General features: G+C 38.4%; 1 protein-coding gene across 3 annotated transcripts in view; it reads left to right on the forward strand.

Moving 5' to 3' along the window:
* Positions 1–27,182, forward strand: part of LOC100642295 (chondroadherin-like protein) — a 168,527-nt gene that overhangs the window by 4,680 nt on the left and 136,665 nt on the right. The window contains exon 2 of one of the 3 annotated variants that reach the window (XM_012315110.3): positions 22,974–23,106. The exons of the other annotated variants lie outside the window; for them this stretch is intronic. The gene's annotated coding sequence lies outside the window, so the exon portion shown is untranslated. The remainder of the gene's footprint in view (positions 1–22,973; positions 23,107–27,182) is intronic. 3 annotated transcript variants of the gene reach the window in all.

The following is a 27,182-nucleotide window of genomic DNA, read 5'->3' on the forward strand; positions in this document are numbered from 1 at the left end:
TGCTTGTTGCTCAACTTGTTCATCTTGTCTCGCAATTTCGCCGTTTCCCACGGAAATACAAAATTTTTAATTTAGCTTTGTAAGTTTGATTATATCTGCCGAACACTCCTTTTGTATCTTCTTTTTTTTTTTTTTTTTTTTTGGAAGATTGGAATAATACGGACGACTAAACCTTCGAAGATTTCTTAACCAGAAACTTGCGTAATTATAGAATGAAAAGTTGAATGGACAGAAGTTGAATGGACATAGAATGAACAGAGACCAACTAATTTCAAACAGAGCGATCGTAGTCCTTGCAAATATAAATACGGTTTAATTTATTTCGAAGAGAGACGCGTGAAGAAATAGCGGATCTGAATGACGAATTTTGACTCGCCTTTTCCGGCTGACCAATTGAGAATCACCGACTAGTCCAAAGTCGAGGGTAGACTTTTATTAGCGTGGAATTCCAACGAACGAGCAAACGATAGCAAAAAGGTTCCATTGTTTTTTCTACAATTTACCGTTTCAAAATTTTAGCTCTGTTTCTGAAGATTTTCCGAAATGTTCAATTTCCCCGAGTCACGATCTTATCGAATATCAATTTGGAATTTGTATTTGCCGGGTCCCAAGGTTTATCAGAAGCCTCTTGTCGAGCTAATAATTAATTCATCGACGAAGGTAAACGAGCAGCGAGATACGATCGGGACCCTCGACGAGCAACGAATCGTCTCGCGCAAGCTGTCGATCAAATACGAGAGAAGAGCGTGTTTGAAAGCTCGTAAATCTGGTCACCCGTGGCTGGAATAAAATCGAACAATTTAAGTTCGCCTTGTTCGCTGCTATGAATTTCTTTCTCGACGTTGTGAATTTACTTGTTGCCTCTAGCCAGCGTGCGGCTTTCTTCCCTGCAACAGTAATAAAAAGTTCGCAGCCGGGAAATCGATTTAAGATATTGCTTTCGTTAAAAACCATTCGGCACTTTCCAACATTTTTAATGCCATAAAACTCCTCGTCTCGTTTAATCTGACTTCCCTTTCTTCTTATTTTCTCATTTATTTCTGTCTTTCGATCATTAATATCGTCGGAATGAAATCGGGCGTGGTTTACAGCGTTCATTAGCTTTCCAATAGAATATTTGGTCCTTTGTAAACGCATCCTTGTCTTTGCGCCAGGATCGATACCGTTATTATCTTCCAGTCACCTTAACTGGCTTTCACGCGACCAGTTTCAACCGCCTCGTGACGTTTTCCCGAATTAAGCCCGGTGACATATTAAAATTGCTGAACCTCGACTAACTTGATCGCGTTCGTATTCCGATATCATCCATCCGTACGACTTCGTTCTGACGTTTAAAAATACGCGATGCGGTTGGAAAGTAATATAGTCGGAGAAATAAATCGCAATTTCCTAAGTTTTTAAGCGTTCCTTTCAATTTCTGCTGCGGAGAAACGCTGGCTACCAGCGCAGCGATTTTTAATAACCAGACCAGGACTAAATTGCCAAGAGCGAGGCCATTTCTCCAACAACAAATCCTTTGCGAGATTTACTTACTTAATTTTCGAATGGTCTGTTTATAGGGAAACTATTAAAACTCTACACGCTCTTCGTCTAGACAGACTCGATCGATTCGATTAATAATTTAGCCGTCGTATCACGATGCTTTAACCCACACGATCAACTTCCACCTATATTTTACCAACAAATGCACATTTGAGCATCCAACCGTTGGAAAATCACAAAGGATAGGTTCCACTGGCGGCTTATGACCAGGAAAAGCGTCCGTAATCGCGACTCCCGATTTTCGTTACCGTGAAAACACAGGAGAATCCGTGAAACGCAACGAGTCGGTATTGAACGTTATCAGATAGCAACGTCGTGGCCCATCCTGCTGGAGGTCTCGTCGCGGCGCTCCAACCTTTTCGGCGTAAACCGAGGCAATGGCAATCGCCTGCCCTATCTTCCTTTATCCTGCTATCGAGTCCTTTTCGCTCGCCGGCTTTGTCTCCCCTGTTATACCTTTTTGCAGCGGAAAGATCGTCCCTTCGGTGAAAATCCACCTACTCTTTTTACCTTATTCGCAAGAGGACAGTTATACGCGTGTACGACGATGATGTCGCGAGTCTGTGCTTTCGAAGAGAAATCCAAGTGGACCGCGATGTGTTACAAGATTTCTCCGGCGACGTGCTCCTTATTTTTTGGCTGGCTTAAAAGTTTATCAGGCAAAGGAGAAAGTTGTGCAGAGGAAACATTCTTTTTTCGTACTTTTCGAGAGAGAACGATAACGACACGGGGCTTGCACGATCAGGTTACGATCACGCGCGTGGTTTATTCGATCGTAGAATTTGGTGCAATACTTGATGGAATAAAGTTGCGAGTAAATGGGCAAAATTAGCGAACAGCACGCGCGAACGATTTTATTAATTTCGTCGTTAGGTTTGCTAGGTTCATAAGTATAAGCTTGACGAGTAGGTAATAAATGTACGAGACTTTGTAAACGATTGAAGCGATATTTAGTTAGATGGACATAACAGTTTCATTAGGTACGCTCGTAAGGAGGGGTCGATTATTGAATTTGAAAATTGCTTATCGCGTTTCTTGATCCTCGGACGATATCTCGAGCTTTTTCTAGTTAACGTTGGAGTATTTTAAGGTACAGCGAGAGTTAACGCGATCAACGTCCAAGGTTATAAAATAATATTTCATTTCGTCCGAAATAAAGCTTCGTATTACATGGAAGATAAAGCTGTTAGGACGAAGCTGGAAATATAGCTTTTGAAATATTAAATTATCGTATATCTGTTGTCCAGACGAAAATGTATTTGATTCGAAAGATCTAAATTAAAACTAAACTTAAGATTAAAGAACAAAATAAATATAAAATAACGATAACAAGCCTGTGAATAAGTCAATGGATCGAAGCAGTCGTCGTAATCGATAAACCACGAACTTTCGTGCTGTGAAACGGTCGCGCGATTGCACATGGAAGAAATTAAAGGACAGCTGCTATCCAACAAAGATTGATTAAAGAACTCGCTCCAATATCCTTATATTACACAACGTCGGCTTGCCACACGTCCAGAGAAACCAAGCATTTACGTGAAATCTAGGTTGCAAGCTTTACTCCGGTTGAAAAACACAAGAGCAATGAGAAACTGAACTGAACGATAAATACAGCAGAGAAGTTACGCTAAACCAATTTCCATGCAGTGTTTCCTACAGATCTCTAAGAGAGTTTATAACGTTAAATCGCGTTCTAAACTTTGCTTCGGTTAGAAGACAAAATGTTTTAATAAAAGAAGGACCAAAGATAGAGTGAAACGACAAATATAATAGGAAAGCTACGTTAAACCGGTTTGGCCTGTTCTCCACAGGTTTCTAAGAAAATTGGTGCCAACGTTGGATGTACATTTCAAACTCTATTACAATAAAAAAGAAGAAAAGGAAAATGGAACAAAAAGCAGGAAATTTTCACAGAAGAAATACGAAAAACCAAAGGAAACGACGAACAGTATAGAAATGTTACGTTAAGCCGATCTGCACGTGTCGCTAAGCCAACAATATTCGACCAATATGCCACGAGAATTCTCGAACCGTACGATACTTAATTACCTGTATTTAATATTTAATCAGAGCCACCGACTCCTTTTTCCTTAGATTGCCAAATAAAAAAGTAACGACAGCCGTCTGGTATAAATACTGTGTCAAATACATTTGCTGGTGTACCGCAGAATTTTAGTAATTAATTCGCTTGCTTCGTGAGATGAAAAAAAAGGCTGCTTTAAACAAGAAAAAAAAACCGATGCTACAGGTATTTTCCCGGTTAATCGGCGAAGAGTGCTTCGCCAAAGCGATTTTCTAAAAAGCCGCTGCCTTGACACACCAACGTTCGTTACTGCGAGTAGTTTCCGACGTCGTTGAATATTTCCCTAACGAAAGAGGGAACGTCCCCCTCGAGATTTTTAACTATCGTCCCACGCGATCGGTACTCCAACTTTGTCCCGGGCCGAGGCTCAACTTTAAAGCGTTTTACATAATGCAACCCGAGAGAATCTATGGCAATTATTAATTTGGAGATCGAGTCGTGGCGTTTGGTGATTAAAATGGATGAGCTTTGAGCTGAGACGAAGAAACGCCTGATGGCTTAAATTCAGCGCGATAATGCGATTCTGATGATGTACGCTTCCTGTTTCGTTATGCTTTCGTCGACGAATGCATAAAATTTGCGTGGAAAGACAGAGAAGATCTGTCAATGGTTTAAATCTCGAAGGACGACGTAAAATATGGACAAGAGGTTTCATAAGATAAAATGAAGAGACAGCTGATTGTATCGTAGAGAGTAGCACGATGAAAGAACATTGAAAAACATAGAACAAATTTTGTAACACGTTTCTTACATTAATGTTACTCGTTGAATAAATTGCACGTTACGTCTTTACGTGCGAGATTATTTTTCGTGACAAGAAGGCCATTAGAAACGGCGTGAAATGTATTTGCTTCTTGGGAAAAAGGGTCAATGAGGAACAAGACTCGTCAAACACATCCAATGTCTACACGAAACATTGATTTCAATTTCCACTTTACCATGTTCAGGATTAAACTTCGTTAGCTCGGTTTAAGGCTACTTCCATCAAAGTTTGCTAACGAAACCGTTACACTTTTGAGTCAATTAAACATTGGAAACCACAAGTATACATTTAAATCACAAACTTTTTTCCCGTCATCTACGAATCTAGTTGAAAAATACTTTTCTTCTTGCTTTCTACGAATCCCTGTTTGATTGAAATCTTAATTAATCGTCTTTCGAGATGAAATAAGAAAAGAAAACGAATCGACGATCGGAAAAGCGAGAGATTTTTATATAGAATAGAAAAATTTTCTTCCCGTTGGTAGAAGAATCGTTTCCTTTTTTTTTTTTTTCCCCAGTTAGAGACACGAAATTAGCCGAGAGACAGAGCGCACCAAATTACGCGAAATTAAGTGTTTCGAGAAGCAGACAGGCTCTGGTTCGTTACAACGTTAGCGTCCAGACGTAATTGCACGAGACCCGACCGGACAAAAACGCTAAATATTTCTGCTTCGAGAGATAAGACAAAAGGGAAACCTGCCTGAAAGCAACCTGGTTATGGAAATAATCTGCGGCGAGACAGGGGCGAGTTTTAACGTCTTTATTGTCTCTTTAGCCGGCGGCAATTACCCGTTTCGTTTCTTCGTGTTCGAACAACGATTCCGATAGCAGTGCTACTCGAACAAACTTTGACTACGCTGTATAAATAAAGTCGATGGATTAATAACGACAGCGGAACTGAAAGCATCGGAACGAAAATATCGTCCGCTGCGTGTATCAAATAAATTCAATGTAAATCGGCTCGCGAAGGTAATATTTGAACCTTTGCCACATAAAAACTTTCATATTCATATTGTATGCGTTTCATAAAGCATTTTGAAATTACATTAGCGTTATAATGAGACGCGACACTGACGATAATATCGCTTAAATTTGAAACCAATTTGAAAATGTATATTAAAATTCGAAAATAATTATTGCAAATATGTATTTAATAAAAAAATTAGAGTACAGCATAATACACACCTTTGCTACACGATAAGTGGTAAGTAAATATGGTTTCGCTGAATATAGAGGTTTGCTAGTATGATGGATAATTGTTTAAATGCTTTTGTCATCTTTGTGTAATATACACGTACCTGTGTCAAATATCTCGTAGTTTCTCTATGTATTTTTTAATTTGTTTTAAACTCATCACGATAGTCGACAACAGCGTTAGTGAAATTTCAAAATGTTTCCTATAACGGACGTGAAATATTCAAAAAAGTGGGGAAAAAGTGTTGAAATATTTTCACGAACCTGTGCGCGCGTTTTAATTTCTGAAAAGTGAAATGTGCTAAATAGAATATTCTAATCGAGGAAGGCAGTATAGTGCCTACTTGACATTCAAAAACATTTCACAACAATGCACAATTATTTACAATTATATTTAATATTTCATAATGATTCATAATTATTATGTTTAAAATCTCGCAAGAATTCGTAATTATTATTACGAAATGTAATGTACTGGACGTGTATGTACAATTTTACGATACAGAAACAGGTGCTGTATGAAAATTATTTGTTAACGTACGTTATTGTAGATAACGAAGATCAGATTCGCAGCGAATTATCAGTTGAATATTCCATGGCATCATTTTCGCTAAAGTAATATTTACCGCTCGTCAACGTTGAAATTGAACATGTGAATTGAACATCTCGTCAACACGAAGTTTCTTCATCTCTGGTAGTGGCACGCGATCTCGTTACAACTAGAGCAAAGATCGGTCAGCTCCCAATAGGGACGAATGCTTGCTTCGTTTCGAGAAACTTTTCGCTCTATCGGTTTAAGTTTTCTTTCTCGTTCGCTGACAAATCCCAAATGTAAATGGGAGTCGTGGGGACGGCTGCAAAGCCAGAGGAGTCGCCGGAAAAAAGAAGAAGCGCCATTCAACGTTCAACTTCTCCAACGTTAACATTTCCTTTTATGGATCGTTTTTGCGTGAAGATGGATATTGTAATTTATGCTGCGCGCATGTACTCGTTTAGAACCATTCTTCTCGGGTAAAGAAACGTCTCTCTCTCTCGCCTCTGAACATCCTTTGATGGCAAAGTATCAAAATGTTAATCAGGTAGAAAATAAATAATGTATACATTTAAAACACAATATTTGTCAATATTTCCAGATCTTTTGGATAACATTTCGTTCCAGTAATTATAACACGATGGAAATGTCGCTGTGAAAGCGATCCATGTTCTGGTTTATAGGCAAAAAATTAACCGATTCTGCCAAAAAAAGGCTCTACGACTTCGAGAATTAATTAAACAAGGTTCTCCTATGATACAAGTAACGCGATGAATATTTTGTTAAAACACGTTGAACCGTGGCAAACAAAAATTCAGGACGCTCGGATATTCTTCCGGTAAGAGACAAACGTAGACAAATAATGGGATCGTGTTTGTAAATGTCTAAAACATAGAATGACAGAGTAACATAGCACGTAGAGACGTAAAGCCTCGACCTAAGCTGAACGACAACGTCATTTGTAACAGGGCTAAGTATCATAAACTCAACTTGAATCATAAATCATAGAATAAATACAAAGTAGCAGGTAATAAATATCTATAACAGGTTGTCACACGTTGGACAGAGTCGATCGCAAATAGGACAAATGAACGTCACAATCTACTTGGGTACATCTGTTCGTCCGCGTATCTTCGCACGACAATCACGTAGTTCGCGTCTACGTTCATAAAATATTCCACAAGTGCCCATTTCAGCGATAGAATCGCGCGACTTTTCTTAGAAAACGTGCAATTCCGATTGGAATTATCGAGGCAGAATGCGCGAGTCAGACGAAAGCAGAGAAATCGAACGAACGTTTTTACGTTGAACGCTTCCACGACGTTGTTTCGGTGAATATCGATCCTCCTCGGCCGAGATGAATACCGCCATGTATCTTTTATACCCTCGTGGCGGAAGTTACTTCACGTCCGGGTTCACGCGGTCAACATCCGGTTCTGTTACACTCTGAGAACGTCTTAGCATGTATTTTTAAAAGAACAGCCAGTTCTAAAGGCATGCGTGAAAAATATCAAACAGTCTCTGAATTATGTACCTTGTAGGATCCTGCAGATGAATATATCTAACAACTTTTATTCTTAGAATTTATAGGCTTGGAATTTTAGAATATAAAAATCTAGAATATCCCACGATTCTTTTGCATTAGAATTTCATTGTTGAATGATTCAGAGCTGCGTAACCTTATAGTCTTAAATTAAAGGGTATTTTTATTACGAGAAATTTAATTTCGCGCGAATTTAGGTATCTCTTCGTACTGCAGCGAATTTTAATAAATTTACCGAGGAAAGAACACAGTCGATTGTTGTATATTCTGCTCGCGTTTTCGTTTAGACGTACACTGCTTTATAGCAAGCCCTTTAAAAGTCGCTTTACTCAAAGGAAAAAAATACACTGGAAAACATTCCGCTTTGAAAAAAAATATCCCAAAGCACGTTCTCTTACAAAAACACGCTCTAAAAATCTATGAAAAAATATATACATCCTTCAAACGCTGGCGCGAAATAACAAATTTCACGCACCAAATTGAAACAACATAACAGAAATCTCGACCCTACTAATAATTCAAAGGGAAGTTCCAATATTCTTAGAAACAGGTCAGAAGGGTTGCCCATAAAACAAACTGAAAACCAGCCATCGATAAACAGCCGTTTCCCAGTGTCGAATTCCCCAAATCATAAAAATTAGCCACGGAACGTCGATCCTCGGCGGAATGAACGCGCGTCTGCACTTGGTTGGCATTCGCGTCGCCAATCGAATTTCTGTACCGATACGACTGAAAAATCAATATTCAATTACTCGTTTACGCCGTGTAATTACGTTTAACTTTGGGGACACGTTAATTGCGCTGACGCGTCGAAAGGAACCGATCGCACCTGCAAACTAACGCAGCGAACTCGTCGAATTTTTGGTCAAGTTGTCAAGGAGGGGGGATTTCCGGCCAGTTTCTATCAGATACACGTCATGATTCGATGGACAGGTTCCGGTTCGGATCGCCTTCGATCGGTTAACGTTTCATCGATTCCAGCCGAAGATTAAAATAGAATTTACGATTTAATCGACCAAAAGCGCGTGACATTTACGACCTTGCGTGGCTGCCTTTCTTCTTTATTTTGAATTTTAACGATGGATATTAAAAGACTGTTTGATATTCCAGTTTCTTAGAAGTCAAGTTGACTAACTTCGCTCTCAATAAATTGCCCAATTTTATTATATGCCACGTAATACGACGAAGGTTGAATTTTCAAGAAACGGATGATTTAACTACACGAGTTTGCTTATAGTAAGCATAAAGTACAAATTCCTAATAGCGCGAGAAGTTTACTCGTGATGAAGTTCAAGGGTCGTTTAAGTGTACGAAGATGCTGGATGTTGATTTAACGATTCGCGAAGAAAAATAGTTGCACTATAAGAGTTTAACGATTCGTACTTGAAATCTGCGACAACCTTCGGTGCTATGCTCGTGTTTGCGACAACAGGTATAGTAGTTTGATCGAAGCGCGCGTGCTTAGGGAGATAGTGAAATTTCAGTAGCATGTTACGTTAATTGGCATTATAACGAGGCATTGCTATTTAGTTCGCTAATTAAAATAATTTTCAAATAGAAGTCGATAACATCTACATCGATGAACATTACGATTCTTAATTGCGGAATGTGCTACGATAATATAATCGTAACGAAACGATAACAACGAAAAAAACGTCGATAAGACTAGTTCGTATCTATTTCTGGTTTACGAAAAAGAAATCTAATTCTTACGGCTCGTTATCAGAAAAAGAAAAAAAAACAGTAAGCTTCGTTAATTCACAGGTTCAACTCGCCGGTTCTTCTTTAAAATCAAATTATTTCTCTATCTTATCTCCACCACCGTCCCGTTATTTCCTTTCGGCCACCCTCGCAAGGAATTAATTATCCACGTTTTAATTATTGATGCGATCTTGCGTGACGGTCTAATTAATACGCACAATGCGGTACGCGTATCTTGGTTGACGATGTTAAATGGTTTAGACAAGGTAATTGTTATCTATCTGGGTTGTTGCTGTTCGCGGCTATAATTTTCTTCAATTACATGCTTCAGAATTTACGAGGTCGCGAGATATAAGAATTTTGTTATACTCGATAGTTAAAAGTTTCGCAAGTTACATAGATCGTGGTTGGACAGCTTTTGTAACGCATTTTATCAGGGTTTTACTATGATAGCGTAAGTCGCTTCTTGGCGAAGTGCATAATTCAAAATTCAAGCTTTACTCGGTTCTTGAGGGAGGCCCTGCCACTAACCTAACTTCGTTCGAGTTTTAACCGTATAGTTTCCAGAGATTACAGTCGTAAACTGGAACATCCTATTCGGAATAAAATTTTCAAGTCGACCATTTCCGCCACCACTAATCCACCAACTGAATTCAAACGAACATTTATTAATCCTCGAATTACTCTGCCATATCTACCGCGAAAAAGCTTCCACCGTTCTATACGCGAATACAATCAAGAATCCCATCGAGTTACACGATCCTCTTTGCACGTAACTACACGTTGAAAACTGGGAAATGAAAACTCGAAAGACAATTTTCCTGCGTTCTAGTGCGCGAGTGTCATATTGCACGTGAAAACTAGCCGATCAAGCGTTAAATTCGTAACGATAATAGGCGATATGAAATTTAAATGAAAGTGTCGTTCACGCATAGCTAGAGGCTATAATTATGGAAAATTCACGGACCAACGCTTGAAAACTCGTGGTTCCATCGTTTAAGTTACATTTCTACGAGTCAAACTACGTGACCAACTTTTACAACGAAACCGTAATACGCGATGCGATCTAGTTGGAATGGAAGTTTTGCCCGAGTGTGGAAATTACGTCGGTGGGAAATTTTCAAACGGAAGCTAACTTCCTTCGATTATGAGTTTTATAATTTGAAAATCGTATTTTCTATGCGATAGGTATACGACTGACCGTTGAATTCCAGGCCATAACGTTTAACGATCGTTCGCGTGAAACTTGAATTCGATGAATGAACGGGAGCAAAAAGAAAAGAAAAGGCAGAAAAGAGATAAAAGATCGTTAAAATACCGAAAACTTTGGATATGTAATTTTCAAGTCGCTTATTTTAAGCTGTTTGATGTTAGGTTTCTGAATATCTCTTAAAAACCAAGAGTTCCACTACGTCCCAGGTCGGTTATTTATATCCGTTCTTAAATTGAGAGATCTTGCGGAGGCATCCGTCTAGAAAATTTGCATCAGCAGACGCTACTTCGCGCATAATGTCTGCCAGCCGAGAAAGAGTTTGCGTAATTTAGCGCGCAAGATGAAAGGTTATATTGCTTTCTCCTTTCGAGGTATGCACAGAGTTTCAGCGCGCTATTCGACCAAACTACACGCGTAACTTTCGCTGTGAAAATTCTCTTCTTGCGGAGAAATTATTACCTCCGCGAAAAAGAAACTCCATTTCCTACCAATTGCGCTTTCAGAAAAACATATACCATAGGAATTCTTGATTGCAAAATGTATCCGACGCGTACAGTAACTCGGAAAAGTATTTCAACGCTTGTAGAAACCTTTGCAGAAAATTATAACCTGAGAGATATCCGACGAATCTTCAATTCTTATTCTTCTGTATCGAATAATTTCTCTTTGTTCTTTACTTTTAGCTTCGTCTCGTTTCAATCTTCCTGGCTACATCTTTTTAGTATGATTACGCGTAAGCGACGTTACAGGATCTCAATGAACAAATCTTGGTTGAAACAGATCCGAACGTATGTCACGTGTGTGCATATGTTAACGCCTCGAAGTCATCGATTAAATTCACCGTTTGAAACGGAGATACAATTTTGCCTGTAGGTAGACGCTTCGTAACTATACTATGAGGTAAATAACGCGTTAACATTACAAGGTCCAAATGAATATGTATCAAGGTGCAAAATGCAACCGTAATAGCATAGCATATTTGACTGTAAACGTTTAGCGAAAGAAGACGTAGGTAGCTGTTGTTCGACATTTTCTAGCGGTATCGAACAAACTTTCGTATAATACCTGGTTTTAATCATCGTTCTAATCATCTAGAATATCGTTACATATAATATTCACGAAATTAAAGGAAAATCGATGACCCAAATATAGCGAATCCCTCTTACAAGAATTTATTCGACAAACCGAAATTCATCGATCGATATTTCTCATCAACGTCGTTAAAGTCGACCAAATAACCCCTGCTCGTAATATAAATCGTTAATAAGAGAATAATAGAGCACTGTCCCTCGGATGTTTAAACAAACACGAAGAAAAGTAACTATGACCGTGTTAATGACAAGGGGGATAAATTGTGGCATGAATTAAAAAGGATCCAATAAACACGGTGTAAGTACCTTTCCGTCACGCAAAGTCCCGCTACGAACGTATCATTAGACACGCGTATCTGATCATTCCAGCGTATGAACAATTTAAGAAGTAAGAAGCCATCGAACCAAAGCAGGTTATGAAAAGAATGCCACCAACTATCGTAAATGCGAAACTGTAATTGAAGTTAATGACTTCGAATAATTGCCATCGACCTTTCATCAAATTATACGATTCGTTTCTCCCTCGACAAGTTCGTATGGACGTAGTTTCATTGCAATTAGAGAGACAAAAAGTCTGAAACTATTAGTTTACTGTGCGTTGATATCCGTTCCGTAGTGTGTCGTCGAGAACCACGTTATTGTTACACTATTGGCTCATGCATATGCCACGATCTACGAGATACGGCGCATTACCAATGCAAAAGCGTTACAGGTAACGTACGGCCTCCTAGAAACACAGTACTTGGATGAAAATCGAACCACGCACCCCGGATGCTTCGACTCTCTGCAACAGCGAAGATTCGCTGAACCTGCAAGAATTACGAACCTCTGTTTTCCTCTTTCTTAGCATCCACCGAGTGCGAAGGAATGACGAGATTTCGTGTTATTTTCCGTCTATTTTGTTTGGAAGATATCGATAGAATATCTTGCAGTTTACATCCGTGGACCAAGAGCTGTTATAACTCGGTAAGGAGGAAAAATATTTGGAAATTTTTTCACCTGCTATATCAATTTCCTACGGTGAAATTTCACCATAAAATTTCTGCCCTTAAAAGCACGAACAAAGGTGGGCAAGCATAGCAAACCTATCTCGTATCGATCGGGGTGGTTTGAACAGAGAATCGTAAAATTTCAAATCAATTCTCGACGAGGTATATGGGCCATTAATTTATTTTATACGTTATATTATTACTATCGTAAGATTTGTCCGATAGAATTTAGTAGTATATTGCGATTCGTTTGCGTACGTTCTTAGAAATTTTCTATTTCGATGTCGTCGATAAATCTGAAACGACGATCTACGTATAATCGAGCTACGCTACTGTATCTGAAATCGTACTAACAGGATTGTAAATATATGTATTTAAGTGTAACGTGTGACACGTAATCTGTAATCTTAATGCTCGAAAAGACTTATCTTAACAACGGCGGACCTAACTAGGTTGCCAAAGTAAATGCACCGAAGCAGTTCTCACTAATCTGAAATCGTGAACCCAGTTCACCGGCGAGAGAATTCAATAAGAAAAATAGTAGGCCACGCTTCCGCGTGCGAGCGGAATAAAACGAACTTACGATCCCCTTTCGTGTTCCTCTAAACGCCACTTACGTCGGCCGTTATCTTCTTCAAATGAAAATCGGAAAAACGAAACACACGCGAAATTACCGCGCTGCTTCCACGCTCGAGAAGAAAAAATTCCATTTTTGATCCCAGTACGATATCCTCTTCGAACGAATTAACGCAAAGCGGCAATAACGAATTTAAGCAACGAAAATAACAGTAACGTTTGCGCTTAAATCCAAATGTGCTTCGATATCCGGACTGTGCAATTAGCGATGAAAATTTTTCTAACGGGATGGTTGGGAAGAAGGGCGCGGGCTGTGGGAAGTTGGCGAATCATTCCCATCCTCGTAATATGATTCAGGCGAGCATATAACGTTGAACGAGATCGACTTCGTCACGAGAGGTCTTCCGATCGTGACACGTGACGCACGCAACGTGTAGAAATAACATTTAGTTAACGTAGAATCGGCCCAGTTACATTATAGACCCATTTCGACGATCGCAATTATCCTCTCCCTCGACGGTTTCATGGCTGACAGTTGTAACGAAAGAATTAACCTCGAGGATCGCACAGCCGAGACAGAACAATTACGCTTACGACGAACCGATCCAGTCACCAGAAATTAAATCGACCACCGGGAGAATTCCAACGATAACGTTAATGTGGAACGCGTTTCTGGCTACTGTGATTGCTATCGATAAGAAACGAAATCATCTCGGCGTATGTACTTTAAACAGCTACATTAATTACAATACGTAGGACCTGTTTAAGTTATAATAGCGAATTGTGTCATCCGAAAATTTTGGTAGGCGATGGTCGGAAACGCCAACCCTACTTTTTAGACGGACACTTTATTTACCATCGTATCACTTAGGGCGAACGATACTACAATTTGTTTGATAGTTGTGGGAAAGTTTCACGTTTATCGTTAGCCGATTTTTAATCTCATGTTATTTCACGTCACTCTGAACTCGCGTATCGTTAGTACTCTCCTGTTTGAACAGCTCAAGCGTACTTGAACTTTTCTGATGATTTATCTGTCTCGTATATGACACGAACAATTTCAGGTTCACGGGGATGTCATCGTGAAATTGCATAATATATATGCGTATATATGCATAAGAAATTTCCATACGAAGAACGATATGGCGGATTTCTAGGTGTACGAATGCGATCAACTTCTTCGTACGAGCCAAGGACGAAAAGAAACGAAAGGTTTCATCGAGCTGAAATTTAACCTGGATCGGACATAATCTAGATCTGACCTGAACAGAGTCGAACCGCGTACACGAAATCTAAGCTTGTCCTTATCTGGTGTAATAACGTTGCTCCGTTTAGTGATAAAAGAGGCTGGAACAGGTTATTATTAATCAAGCGTGTTCAATGTGCCAAGTTATCTTGTAATTTGATTAATTAAAAGTTTCCTGGCTAGTCGATAACGAAGGAGAAAAACCTCGCAATTAACGAAGTCTGCTTCATTCGGTGCCGTGACGTTATGTTCGAGCGTTCGATAAAACGTTCGCAGAAAGAAACGAACATAAATCATTTTCTCAGGCACAAGTTGCCCAGCAGAACTGGTTTCGCAAGATCGAAATGAACAGATTGTCGTGTGACCCTGCGACTGCGATAGATCAGGAAAAATAGTTCACGAAGATCATTAATCGAATTCAACTACGTTTTAATGAACCTTCTGGCAAAAACGGTCGTCGCTTTCATTATTCCGAGTTAGGAGAAACGTAAACAACAGGACGAAACGTAAGCGACCACTCTATTTCCCTCGTTCTTCTCTCTAATTGCGTTTTCCATCGTCCGTGTCTCAACAATGAGAATACCGTAGCACCACTCATCAGATCTAACGTTATTCGAGCTTTCCTTCTGATGAGACTTAATTGCGCGTTCGACACCCACGGACAAGCAGAATTTGCATTCGTCGTTTCGATGGTTCCACCGACTATCGAGAAGCAACGGCGCTCGTGTCAGAGAGGAACGGAACTGTGCTACGAGAAAGAGGAGAGGAAGAGTTGAAGTGCAATGAAAACGCTTCAATTTGGTCACCAGATGTTTGGTCAACTGATGAATGAGTAAAGTTAACTTTCGTGTTGTGTACCAACGACGTTAACGCGGCGCTGCACGACAGACGTTCGGTCAACAATAGCGGAGAGAGAAAGGTAAAGAGAAATAGAGAGAATACCCATCGACTCGACACTTGATTTTGTGAAGCGCTAGAAAAAACTCTGCTAGTTCATATTTTGACTGTGCTAACTACGCCAACGGTTGACCTCTTACAAATGAGAAAGTAATTTACCCTTCCGTCTACCATACATTTGCATGAAATTATCTATCGAACCAGTTGTATAATACAACGTTGTACACGTGCGCGTAACAATTACCGAGGTTGACGAAGTGGCTTCTACGAGACGGAAGTTTTTACACGAGTATTATTACCTTCTATTAACGACGATGACAAATGCATTTCTCGGTACTCTTTACGTTACACGAAGACTTTTAACGAAAGTTTGATCGACGTTTCTTCAATTTCAGCGAGAAATATATCAAAGTGAAACATCGGCGGAACGTTATTCAAAACGAGAACCGAAAGCTCGTAGATTAGAAAGAATTGCAGAGAGCTCTCTAGGGTCTCTTCAATTAAAATAGATTGCCTCGAGTTTTTTTTTTAAATAAAAGAAACTGTAGAAAATTTCTTACGGTGGAGAAAGTAACCTGGAATTTCGAGAAAAGAAAGACCGTTCTTTGCGATCCCCGCTTCCGATAAGGTGATGGAAGAGAAGAGGAAATGTTTGCAGCAAGAGAAGCCTCGACTATATAATTTTGCATCCTGAAATGATTAAATGACAGCGGCGAAATTACGCTTAATTGGCGGTGTACGTCGGTAATCGTACGAAAAACGCATAAAACTATCGTTTGGACGGGGCGACGTTAATTTGAGAAAATGAAACCGAGATAAGATTTTAGTTATTGCGGCCGCGGTCGCGTGATGTGTGTCGCGTGCTTCACATTTGATCCTTCACGCAACGTTTGCATTTGTCTGCTTTTTGCCCTGCTCGATGCGAGTCGCTTAAAGTGTTTCCACGAAACGCGATATTTTCCTACGAAAAGCACCGAGACCCGCGTTACAGCGCAAAAGATCTGTTCGTTCGCCGCGTTATTTCTGTCTCTCTGTTAATCTCACAGCGAAATTCGTTTATTTTCCAGAGTGCTGCGCTCTCACTTAATAGCAGAACGTTTTTCATTTTTTAATACCTCGCAAGGCTTTATATGAAAAAGACACTTAACTGCTGCTAATTCCATCTGTTTTTTTTCATTCGTTCATCATTTCACGATTCGTTTTAAGTTTGAGATAGCATTGAATAAAAAACGCGAGCGATTATTTTCTTTATGCGAAAATTTCCAGACTGGTTATACGCTATTGATTAGTATCCTATTGTTTAACGTCACCACGCGGCATGACGAAATTCCATTATACTTTTACAAAATGTAACAGCTTACTATAAAATGTAAATCGTGCTTCACGAACTGGTATGAAAATGGATAAATTCGTTCTGTCGCGACTCTGCTAATGTATAAGCTAATTACGTACGAGAACTCGTTGTTATTACTGGAAATTAACGGTTCTAGGAACATAAAGTATATTTTTTCAACGAAGGGCAAAGAAGGGATCTAAATGAAGTTAACAAATGCCGCGGAAAGAGGGATAATTAAATTCATATTAAAATCCATCAACCTGCCTTAATCGGCCTGATTCAAGACAATTCCAATCGGCGCTTCGATGTTTTGATTTACCAATTAAACTAGCACGATTTATTGGAGCAGTCGAACGTTCGATCCATGGGATACAACGCAATTATCTAGATTAGTACCGAGTTGCACGATCTGATGTGCAATTAATAACGATGTATCCCACTTCTGACCTTCCAGAATTGGATGGGATCGATACCATACGGCGAGACAACTCCGTGCTGGTTTATGTCCCTTTCTAGATACCGCACTTACGCTAAACTCGACAGAATCAGGCCAATCGAATCAACCCGATTTCCAAATTATATTACGTCACGTACCAAAAATCCTTATCACGAATTTTACTCCTGTCTCATTATTAAAACAATACGAAGATCGCAAGCGATAAGTACGTTTTCGCTCGTTCTCTTGATTTTTATTCAATAAGATGTTAGACTTAAAAAAATAATTAGTAAGTTAATAATACGTAACGATAATCAAAGGTATAAACGATAGACGAGCAATATTTTAAAAATTCTGGAAGCAATGGAAAACGCATGTTCAGCTGCGATATTAAATATTAAAATAATTTTAATAATTCGAAATTAATCGACAACGCGGTGAATCTTAAAATAGCTTGCCTGTACAATATAGGAAACGTGATTTATCATATTCTTTCTCTATAGATTTCATATATCATTTACACTGTCATTTATCAAATGATACCGATTGTATGCAAATAAGATGATTCTCGCTTTACTATGTTCTGATGTATATTGTTTGGCCATGAAAGATTTTCCAAACAAGCTCTTGGAAAACGAAAAATATAGCCGAAGCAGGAATACTTTTCCGTTATATTTTACCGGCACATCTTCGCTACGAACGCTATGGTGGCGATCGATGAATAGTAATTCTTCAACGCTTGGAACAGGGAAACAGGAGCCGATAGTTCGCTCACTTTTTACCAAGATACGCGTCGATACTTCATATGGTTTTACCGTATCCCTGCTGGCCGATATGTACGGTCCTATTCATTTCGCCAATCATAAAAGACTGCATTCGTATCCTGGGGTTATTTTACTCCATCGAACTTGCAGCAGAGTGGACGAGTGGAAAGGAATAAACGTAGAGAGCTATATGTAAAAAATAAAAAGCGATTGCCACCGAAACAGTCGTAAAACGTAGATTCAACTGTTCCCTTAAATTACCACGTTTCTATTCGATAACTGTAAAGGGGCCACCAAAAGGCTGAAACTGAAACGTTGATACGACGAATGTTCGAAGCACAGGGCGCAGTGCAATCCCGCTTTAATATTTATAGGCTATAATTCTAACGCGGGAAGCAAAGAAATTGCCGAAGGCTGTGTTCAGAAACTGAACTGTTTTACATTTAATCGAATCTTTTTCTGCCACTCGAAACCGCCCCTATCGTCGTTTCGTCGATAATACGAGAAAGCTCTCGTTTAAGTTTACGCCATCCAAAAATTTCCTTGCTTCTCTTTATTTCTACGATATACTTTCGTTTACTCGCCTTTGATTATCATATTCATGGGCTGTTAATGGAAAAATCTGCACATATATATCTGTAACGTTTAATATTTACATACATATATTGAAAGGTATTTTCACTAAACTTACTTTTAGAAAACGGTCGATCATCTTCTTCCGCTTCTTTAATTTAAATTTGTTCAAGCAAAATCTCGCTTTCAGTTCGGGATCCACTGTTTGTATCCCAACAAAATTGTGTTCGATTAAAGCGGCATCAGATAACCGCGAGTCTACTCTATGTTTTGTTCCCTTCTTAATCACGAACGGAACATTAGCCTTTTACTATTATATAGCCGAATGATGTATCGCGAATATATAATTTTCCAAGGTACAAAGGAGCAACATGATTCCCGATAGCCTCTCTAAGAGGCTAATTGATGTTTCGTCTCACGTGAACAAACGTGTACCTGTATCCATGGGGGTAAAGGACCGATAAAGCAAGCGGCCGCATTGAAATTTTTCGCGCGATCGACTCGCGACATAAATATGCCCGGGCGCATTTACATTTTTATCGAATCTCGGCTCTACGTACACGTGAAATAAAGCTATCGTATAACGGGCGGGCCACGACGAAACGATAATGCCGTGGGACGTGTACAGCTGTATACGGGGTGAGGCCGGGCTTGAAATTGAGACTAAGTGGCTGTATTCCGCAAAACACGTACTCCGATATCGTCGTTACACCGTGCATACTCGTGAACGTTATCATTTTTTTTTCTTTTTTTTTTAGAGATAACCCGTTACGCTTGTAATCGTTTAATATTTCGGTGGTTCTAGATATATAGGAGAGATATAATAACGTTTTGCTCGAATATAGCGGTTAAATTAACGTAGTAGAAGTTTGGAGAAATTGTGCAGAAATTTTGCCAATTAAGAAAATATTCTCATGTTTTACTTCGCTTGCCTTATGTATTGTCGCGTTATGTAAATTTACCTTTATCCACTGTATTATTTCGCTACATTTTTTATGCATATACGTCATACGTTTGTTTGAAAGTATTTATTGGAGCGAGAGAAAATAAATCTACATATGAACCGTTCAGTAACCACATTGATCAACTCCATAAGTTGAAAAGTATAACTGAAGAAGACTGGTGATGCTACAGGCATTGTCCATTTGTACACTTACCTTAGGATTTACCATTGTTTATGATTTATGGCAATGAACTTATAAGAATCTTTGAGAAATAAATAGTTTCTTCGAGAACTAAATATTAATCCTGCACTTATGTAATGGAATGAATAAAAAATGCAGTTGACCAGTTTAGTTTCTAAAAGGTTCATATATATGAAAAATATGTTTGGTTCACTCACATTTTGTAGAATATAACCTCGTTGTGACTGCATCCATTCGGCAATATCCTGTAATAAATACAAAAATAGTTTATTAAATATAAACCAAATGATGGTGACAAGAATGCAATTCTTCTGCGACCCAGCAAACAGTTGAAAAGAACTATATTTTATACAATGCTTTTGTAGAATTACAATTGCCAGAAAAGTAGGATCAAGTCTATTATTATGGATCAGGGGGAAATCAAAATTCCCGGGGGTGGTCGTTGGATTTCCAAGCAGCAGACAGCGTTGTATTTGCACAACACTCGCGTAACGGTGCTAAAAGACCAATAAATTTAAAAGAGGCCATCTGCTTCTAGGACGACGAAATAATGACCCAGCAGAAATGAGGATCTTTAGGTGCAAAGCTATCCACGACAATAACTCTATTACATTGACCAGACACATTTTCTGTGAAATTTTGTCCCCACTTAACGAACTAAGAAAGAATATTAGCCATTTTTTAAAGCGAAATTTCGAAAGCGATTGATCTTTCTTAAAATTCGATAAGAAAAATTGGAAGGTTTGTAAAACGCGTATAATTTGATAACTGGATACGAGCATTGTTTGATTTTACTCAATTAGAACGTTTTTGAACGTTCCTGTAGCATTAATAAAGTTCTTAGTTCTTAACGAACTATTACATAAAACCGAGTATACGTATGAATCACGAAGAAAAATAAGCCCATCAAACAGTAATTTCGATATGATAATATTTCTCGGAGAAAATTGGTCACGGTCTCGTTTAATAGCCACATAAATTATTTCTTTTCTACCCACAAAATGGCTGCCGATAACGTCGACTTTATAAATTTTCTTTTATGTATCTTTGATCGAAACTTCAGAAGTTCTGAACGTCATTTCTTCCCGTCTGCGCGCCTGTAAACTTCCTTATATACAACGGTGTTTGTTCGACGTAAGAGTTTAAACACCTAATTTCATTATCGAACAATTTTTCACGTTGAAATATTCACGCGCACATACGGTACGTTGGGATCAGAGATAGCAAATTCAATATTTCAAAATACAATGACTCGTAAAGGTATTTGAGCGGTTATCATAGAAAACGTATTACTAAAACATTTTCAAATTTTATTGGTACAGTAATGAAATATGTCTGTCGTGATCATATCGATAAAATTTATATCCATTTCGAAAATATAATATATGTAGAAGCTACAACATAAATGATTTCGTAATATATTTACGAAAACACCTTCTACGAGCAACCGTATTTATCATAGCTATTAATGATGAAAAATTATATTTGAAATACACGCACGCATCCACATATATCTTTGTAATAAAATTACTAACTGTCATTCTGGCGAATACACCAAACCAATCAAATGTTTCATTTGTCAAAATTGTAATTCGTCAAAACATATAACCACAAACCACGGGATAACATAGAATGATTGATAAAAATCTGGTTACCTTATGCGATGGACGAGGAGTACACGATATTTGTTAACAATAATTCCATCAAACAATCATCCGAACATGCGTAAATCATTCGTACTCGTGAACTATACACGACGCACTTACTACACCTTATATGACTAGTTCGTTTAGCAATATCTTTCCCATGATTCCTTTGGCATGTCAGTCGATATCAGCGCCACTTGTTCGTAAAAATCGATATTGGAACGCACGAGTACGCGATCAGTCATACGTCATACTGCATCGTTCTTGTTGCGCAGTTTCCATCTCGATAGATTTGTGTTTATCAGTCGCAATTTGTATCGTGTCTTGCTACCGTTCGAACGAAAGACAAACGATTTAACGAGTAAGTGATAACATGTGTATACCGCTCGAAATGCCAAGCAACAAAAACATCAGGAATGGATTGGGCTGAATTCATCCTACTTTCATATATGCCATTTAAGTGAGTCAAGTTTTAAAAAATAGATAAGTTTTCTGGCTTTTCACACATATAAATTAATGTATTTATTCGAATACAATGCAATCGGCATAGAGCGATTCAGAACGCGAGCATTTATGGAAATGTTAGGTTAAAAACAAACAACCAATATGCGTCTAATGCGTAGTACAAACGAGATTATGAATTCTGTTCACTTTTCAAATACTATTTCTTCTTTGAATATAAAAACAAAACAATACGAAGAAAAGAATCATAACAAACGCTGGGTTATTCATAAAATCCTTCAGTGACAACTATCATGGTTTGAAATGTTTATCTCTCAAAAAATGTCTGTTATTACATGTTTTCAACCGTGCTTGAATACGTGAAACGTACAAACTTTGATTTTTTGCTGCTTTTACGACTGTGTCATTATATTGTTTTCGTCTAAATACCTATGTATGAATGTAAATAAACACACGCCTTCTGCGCGCCGGAACGTTCGGAAAATGTAAGCTACTTACAAAGAGAGGTAACCCACTGGATTGCGTTCGGAGAAGGATGCTTTAAAAAGGAACGGAGCGTACGAAGAATGAAATACTGTAGAAAATCACGTTGGGGAGGGGGCGGGAAGGGAATATGAGAAAATGGTACCGAAAAGACTAACGTATTGATTCGTTTGCAATATTTTTCCCATGATTCCCTTGGCGCGTCGACCGATATCAGCGCCACTTGTTCGCAAAGATTGATATTCAAACGCGTGAGTACGTGATCCGTCATACTATGGGAACGTCGTTCTCGATATATGTAAATGTGAAACAAGTGCAACATATTCTAATTCCACTGTAATTATTGTAAATATCATGGTAGGTAGCACGTAACGTAATAGAACTATTTTTATGAAGATCGAATTAAATTATAATTAGTTACTTTAAAAAATTGATCACAAAGATTACATGTCGTGAATCAGCGATTAATCCTAACTGTCATGGCGTCGATATGTCAGGAGTGCCATAAAATTTCAAATATTTATACGTGTATACTACAACGGGTTACTACGTATACTTGTTTGCTACCACTTCTTGTAAATTGCTTTTCTGACTTCAACTTTATCAAAATCGATAGTTTCATACACGAGGGTGAATATTGATAGATTAAAAGAAATATAACCTTTTTTTTATATAATTTCAAAAACATCCATCTTCCAGTATACCTACGTGCATGTATCATGAACGCTATTTCTTATTTATAATTTTCCATATGTTTAGGTGTTTCATTGACTCGATGAGAAGTAAACTGGTTCCGCGACAAATCGTCTAGGCAGTGCTTTCCTGGGCACATCTCATATTCTCATGCGACACATCATACGAAAAGTTACTTTACACGTCACTGTCTTCATCAGTAAGTACCATCATGCATTCCATACTTTCTGTTAAGAAATTATTTTCAATATTTATTGCTGTAACGGAAATGTACGAATTATAATCCTTGCGTGTATCATGTAACGGAAATGCTGAAATGATCAGTTGACAAAAATTACATGAGAAAATCGGTTTAAAATTTGCATATATTCGTTCAATTAATACAAGCGTAACATGATTTGCTTTAAATTAACGGTGTTACGCTAGCGTTACCTGATCGAATTGACAATTTATCAAACGCATTGCAAAGTTGCAGCGGAATATTATAGGGAATTTATAATAATGGGATAAATATTAACATTATGATGCTACATAAGTAGGAAAATATAGCTTACTTCATATTGTGCTCTTGAATATTTAACGTTTAATAACATGAACATGGAATAAGCCTGAGGAACATCAGATATGTTAAAATACACGCTTGTATAATAAAGCATGCTCCAAAAATAGGTACATAATATTGCAGCATAGAATATTATAGAGTATTATACGATATTAAAATACCTTGCTCGAAGGAAACTACAGTAATCAATTAACTAGTCAGTAATCAGCAGTATGAATTTTTGTTCTTTTTACAACTGTTAAGTAGATTCTTCAAACTACTAATTACAAACAATTTTAGTAATGTACATATGTATCAATGAAATTAGTCGTTCGCATATTAATGCTCTCATTATTATTCACATCGTTATTATTCGCACAATAATTTCGTTGAATAATCACGCCCTTGTTTCATGAGATAGGAAACTGATTGTGCTAGATCGAACATGAAACTAGATGAAAATTTGTTTCAGGTGACAATTATATATATATATACGTAACCAATACTTAACATTTTTTATTGGTTGCAAAATGGCAAATACATTCAATGCAAATAACAGGATTTAATAACTTCATTTAAAAGCTACCGAATTTTGGCTAATAATAAAAATAGCATACTTCATAATAATCTTCTATAATGAAATGTCCGTCATGTTTATGCAGTTTACAATATCGATTCGATATGAAAGCAAAGAAGATTCTAAGCTCAAGAGACTAGGGATAAAATACCCCAAAACACCACCATCACAGACCATCTCGGGGTCATTATTTCTAGCTGCTTGCTTCGTATGATGGATAGACTATCGGTTTATCGATCGACCCATGCATTATTGTTTAATAATTTCTGGTCTTTTCCGCGGTCAAAAATAATATTTTACAGTTAAAATAGGAGACAGACATCGAAGTTCCAGATTCGTATATATTTACGTCTCGGACATTCATTTTTCGTATCTGTGCTATTACGGTTCCGAGAAAATCTCGTTTTATCAAAAATTGCACGAAGCTGATGTTATTTGTTAGTTTTTCAATTACTAGAATTTACTTTTCGCGAGGACAGGGTTCGAAAGTTGTAAATTCGTTCACTGAGTATTTTACACCGGCTAGAATTATTTTATTTCCCGATTTCGTGAGCAGAGTTAATCATTAATCAGTGATCAGTGAACACGGAACCGGTGATTAGACGGTCTGAATGGACGATTACATTTGAGAACGGGACTAGGAACCGATAAAATTCCTCGTTCCTGCAACGAGCGCAATTATCTTCGGACATCCTGCAATCGAAATATCGATTTACGCTTTTAAGTAAAAGCCGTGAGTCATGCTGTTGGTGTCTTTCTCGCCGAGACTCTTGACGTCAAGCACACTCGCTCGTCGAGCGGCTATGAAACAGCAATGGATGTCTTGTGCATGTAAGTGGCCGCATCTCGCAAGATAGAAAAATGTGCAAAAAGAGAGGAGTTATAAGCCGCAGGGAACCAGGTAAAACGAAATTGCGCCGTTTTATTCTTACCACAGTTGTGGCTCTGTGTTGGAGAGTTGCAGATAAACCTCACCCACCACACGTGACGTCCAAATATCGCGAAATGTCATTTTCATTTAATCCGGGCAAGCTTCCAGGAAATACATCTCCGGATTGAATGACGAAGGAACACGTTCCTTTCAATCTCAAATTGGTTCGATCGTATTGTAGGCAAATTTTCTATACACTTGTGGATACACGTTGTATATGTATATTAAGTTTTCCTTATGCGACATTATTATTATTATTTTTTTTTTTTACAACTTTTATTCCACGATGTTAATTTTATAAATCAGCTTCTTCTTTCTTTCTTCGTAACGAATCGATATACATACTTGACTCCTCAGCGACTTCCACGTTCATCACTTTTTCATTCTTGCCTATTCTTTCCACCGACACAGTTCAGAACTGGATTAGTAAGCTTTGTGGCGTACGTTTCAACCCCTCCTCTTTCTCCTGATCATAGACATACGGTAAAATCGATATCGTGCTTTGTCTTCTTCAACCCCATTCGATGGTAACGTGTTAACATTCGCTCGGACTATACCCGAGCATTGACGTAACCGTTACGATATGTCGATACCCCGTCAGCTACTCGGCGAATCGTATTCTTATCTCCTAGTTCGATCCTATCGTCTCGAATTCCCTTCGAATCCGAAGGCCAATCCTGTCGATTACCTCTGCACGATTATTCCTCGTCGTGTTTTCCTCTAACGATCGTATTTATGGTATTCTCGGGATCGGCGTACACTACCACGAAACGCAATATTTCCTGGAGATAATCGCGTGTATACGACTACCGGTAGTTTATTCACGAGCAAGCTTTTCAACGTATATATGCAAGTAAGCAGGTATGCACGGATTGGGAAACACCAAGAAAAGCAATACACGCGACCAGAATAACTTCGCACCTCGACCGCTGAGCCTAAAACTGGACCAACAGGGTCTAGAAAACCACTGTTACTCCAACTTTTCTATTTAGGCAAACTGATTTATGGGTCAATTATCGACCCTCCGCTGAGAACAGATAACTTAACTCTGTCTTCCTTGGAGAGTTCCTCTTTCTTTTCTCACAGGTTCTTTTCTCTTTTTTACGATATTAGTTTTTATATGTCTTGCGGACGAGTGCCACTCGAGTTTAATTCTCTGAGTGATCGTATCGTTAATGGATGATATGTGTGGTTTATTGATGTTTGAGAAGGTGCTTTTTGCTTCGTGACCATACTCTCAACGATGTTTTGGTTGTATAGTGGAAAGGTTCTTGATAACACGTTACGACATAGTTATTTGATAGGTGTATTACTGACCGCGTATCTCGTTTTTCTGGTCACGAATTTCCGTAGCCGGGTGGAAAAAAATATCAGAGATTCGGAGATGACAAAGAGATGGTAACGATGTTTCGTGGCAAAGCCGTGTTTTACAAATCGCCGAAAGGAAACGTGTTCTGCGTTCAATTATCTTGAAATATCCAAACACGCGACAAGAAAATGTACTAGTTCGTGTTCGTATCTTCGCAAAGAACGCATTTACACAGCTTTAATGCTTAATCATTTTCCATTCATCTAGTTTTCTTTTCTTTCCATCCGCAGTCTCGATACGGTTATTTTAATGACCGTCGCGAGACCGACGATTCTTGTAAAAAGATTTTAACGATTATTGTCGAGGGACAAAGGCAAGCCTGTTAAACGCCTACATTTTATTTCACTGATCTTTAATTTTTAACGTTACGAAAATTTGGAAAACACCGTCAATATTTAAGATTCGTTTAAAGCGTCTCGCTATTAAAAATATATTAAACTATAGAACGAACTTAAATTAAGAATTCTAGGAAACTTCAAACAGTTCTCGTAGCACGTTTTTACGAAAACCTATTTTTTCTGTCGTATATACCGGGAAATGTATTCGAACGTATCGCAAAGCTGGCATTCGTTATCATTCGAATAACGATAATCAGAAGCGGGTGTCGCGAGAACGAATGAAAAGAGGGGAAAGGGAACGGAAATATTTTCCTTTTGCATGCTAAATTTTGACATAAAATGCAAATTTCTTGGATCTCTGTGCGCGCGGTAGACACTCGACGTTCGAATCACGTGTGAATATTTCCGAGGTATAAGGCTGTCTCGTCCTTCTCTCTTCCAGTGAATCTAGGCCAGGTCTAGATCGACGAATCTCACTCGTATAAATACACCTGTCCGTGTTTTCGTTATTAATACCCC

This window comes from Bombus terrestris, chromosome 12 (genome assembly GCF_910591885.1).
Source record: "Bombus terrestris chromosome 12, iyBomTerr1.2, whole genome shotgun sequence".
Taxonomy (NCBI): domain Eukaryota; kingdom Metazoa; phylum Arthropoda; class Insecta; order Hymenoptera; family Apidae; genus Bombus; species Bombus terrestris.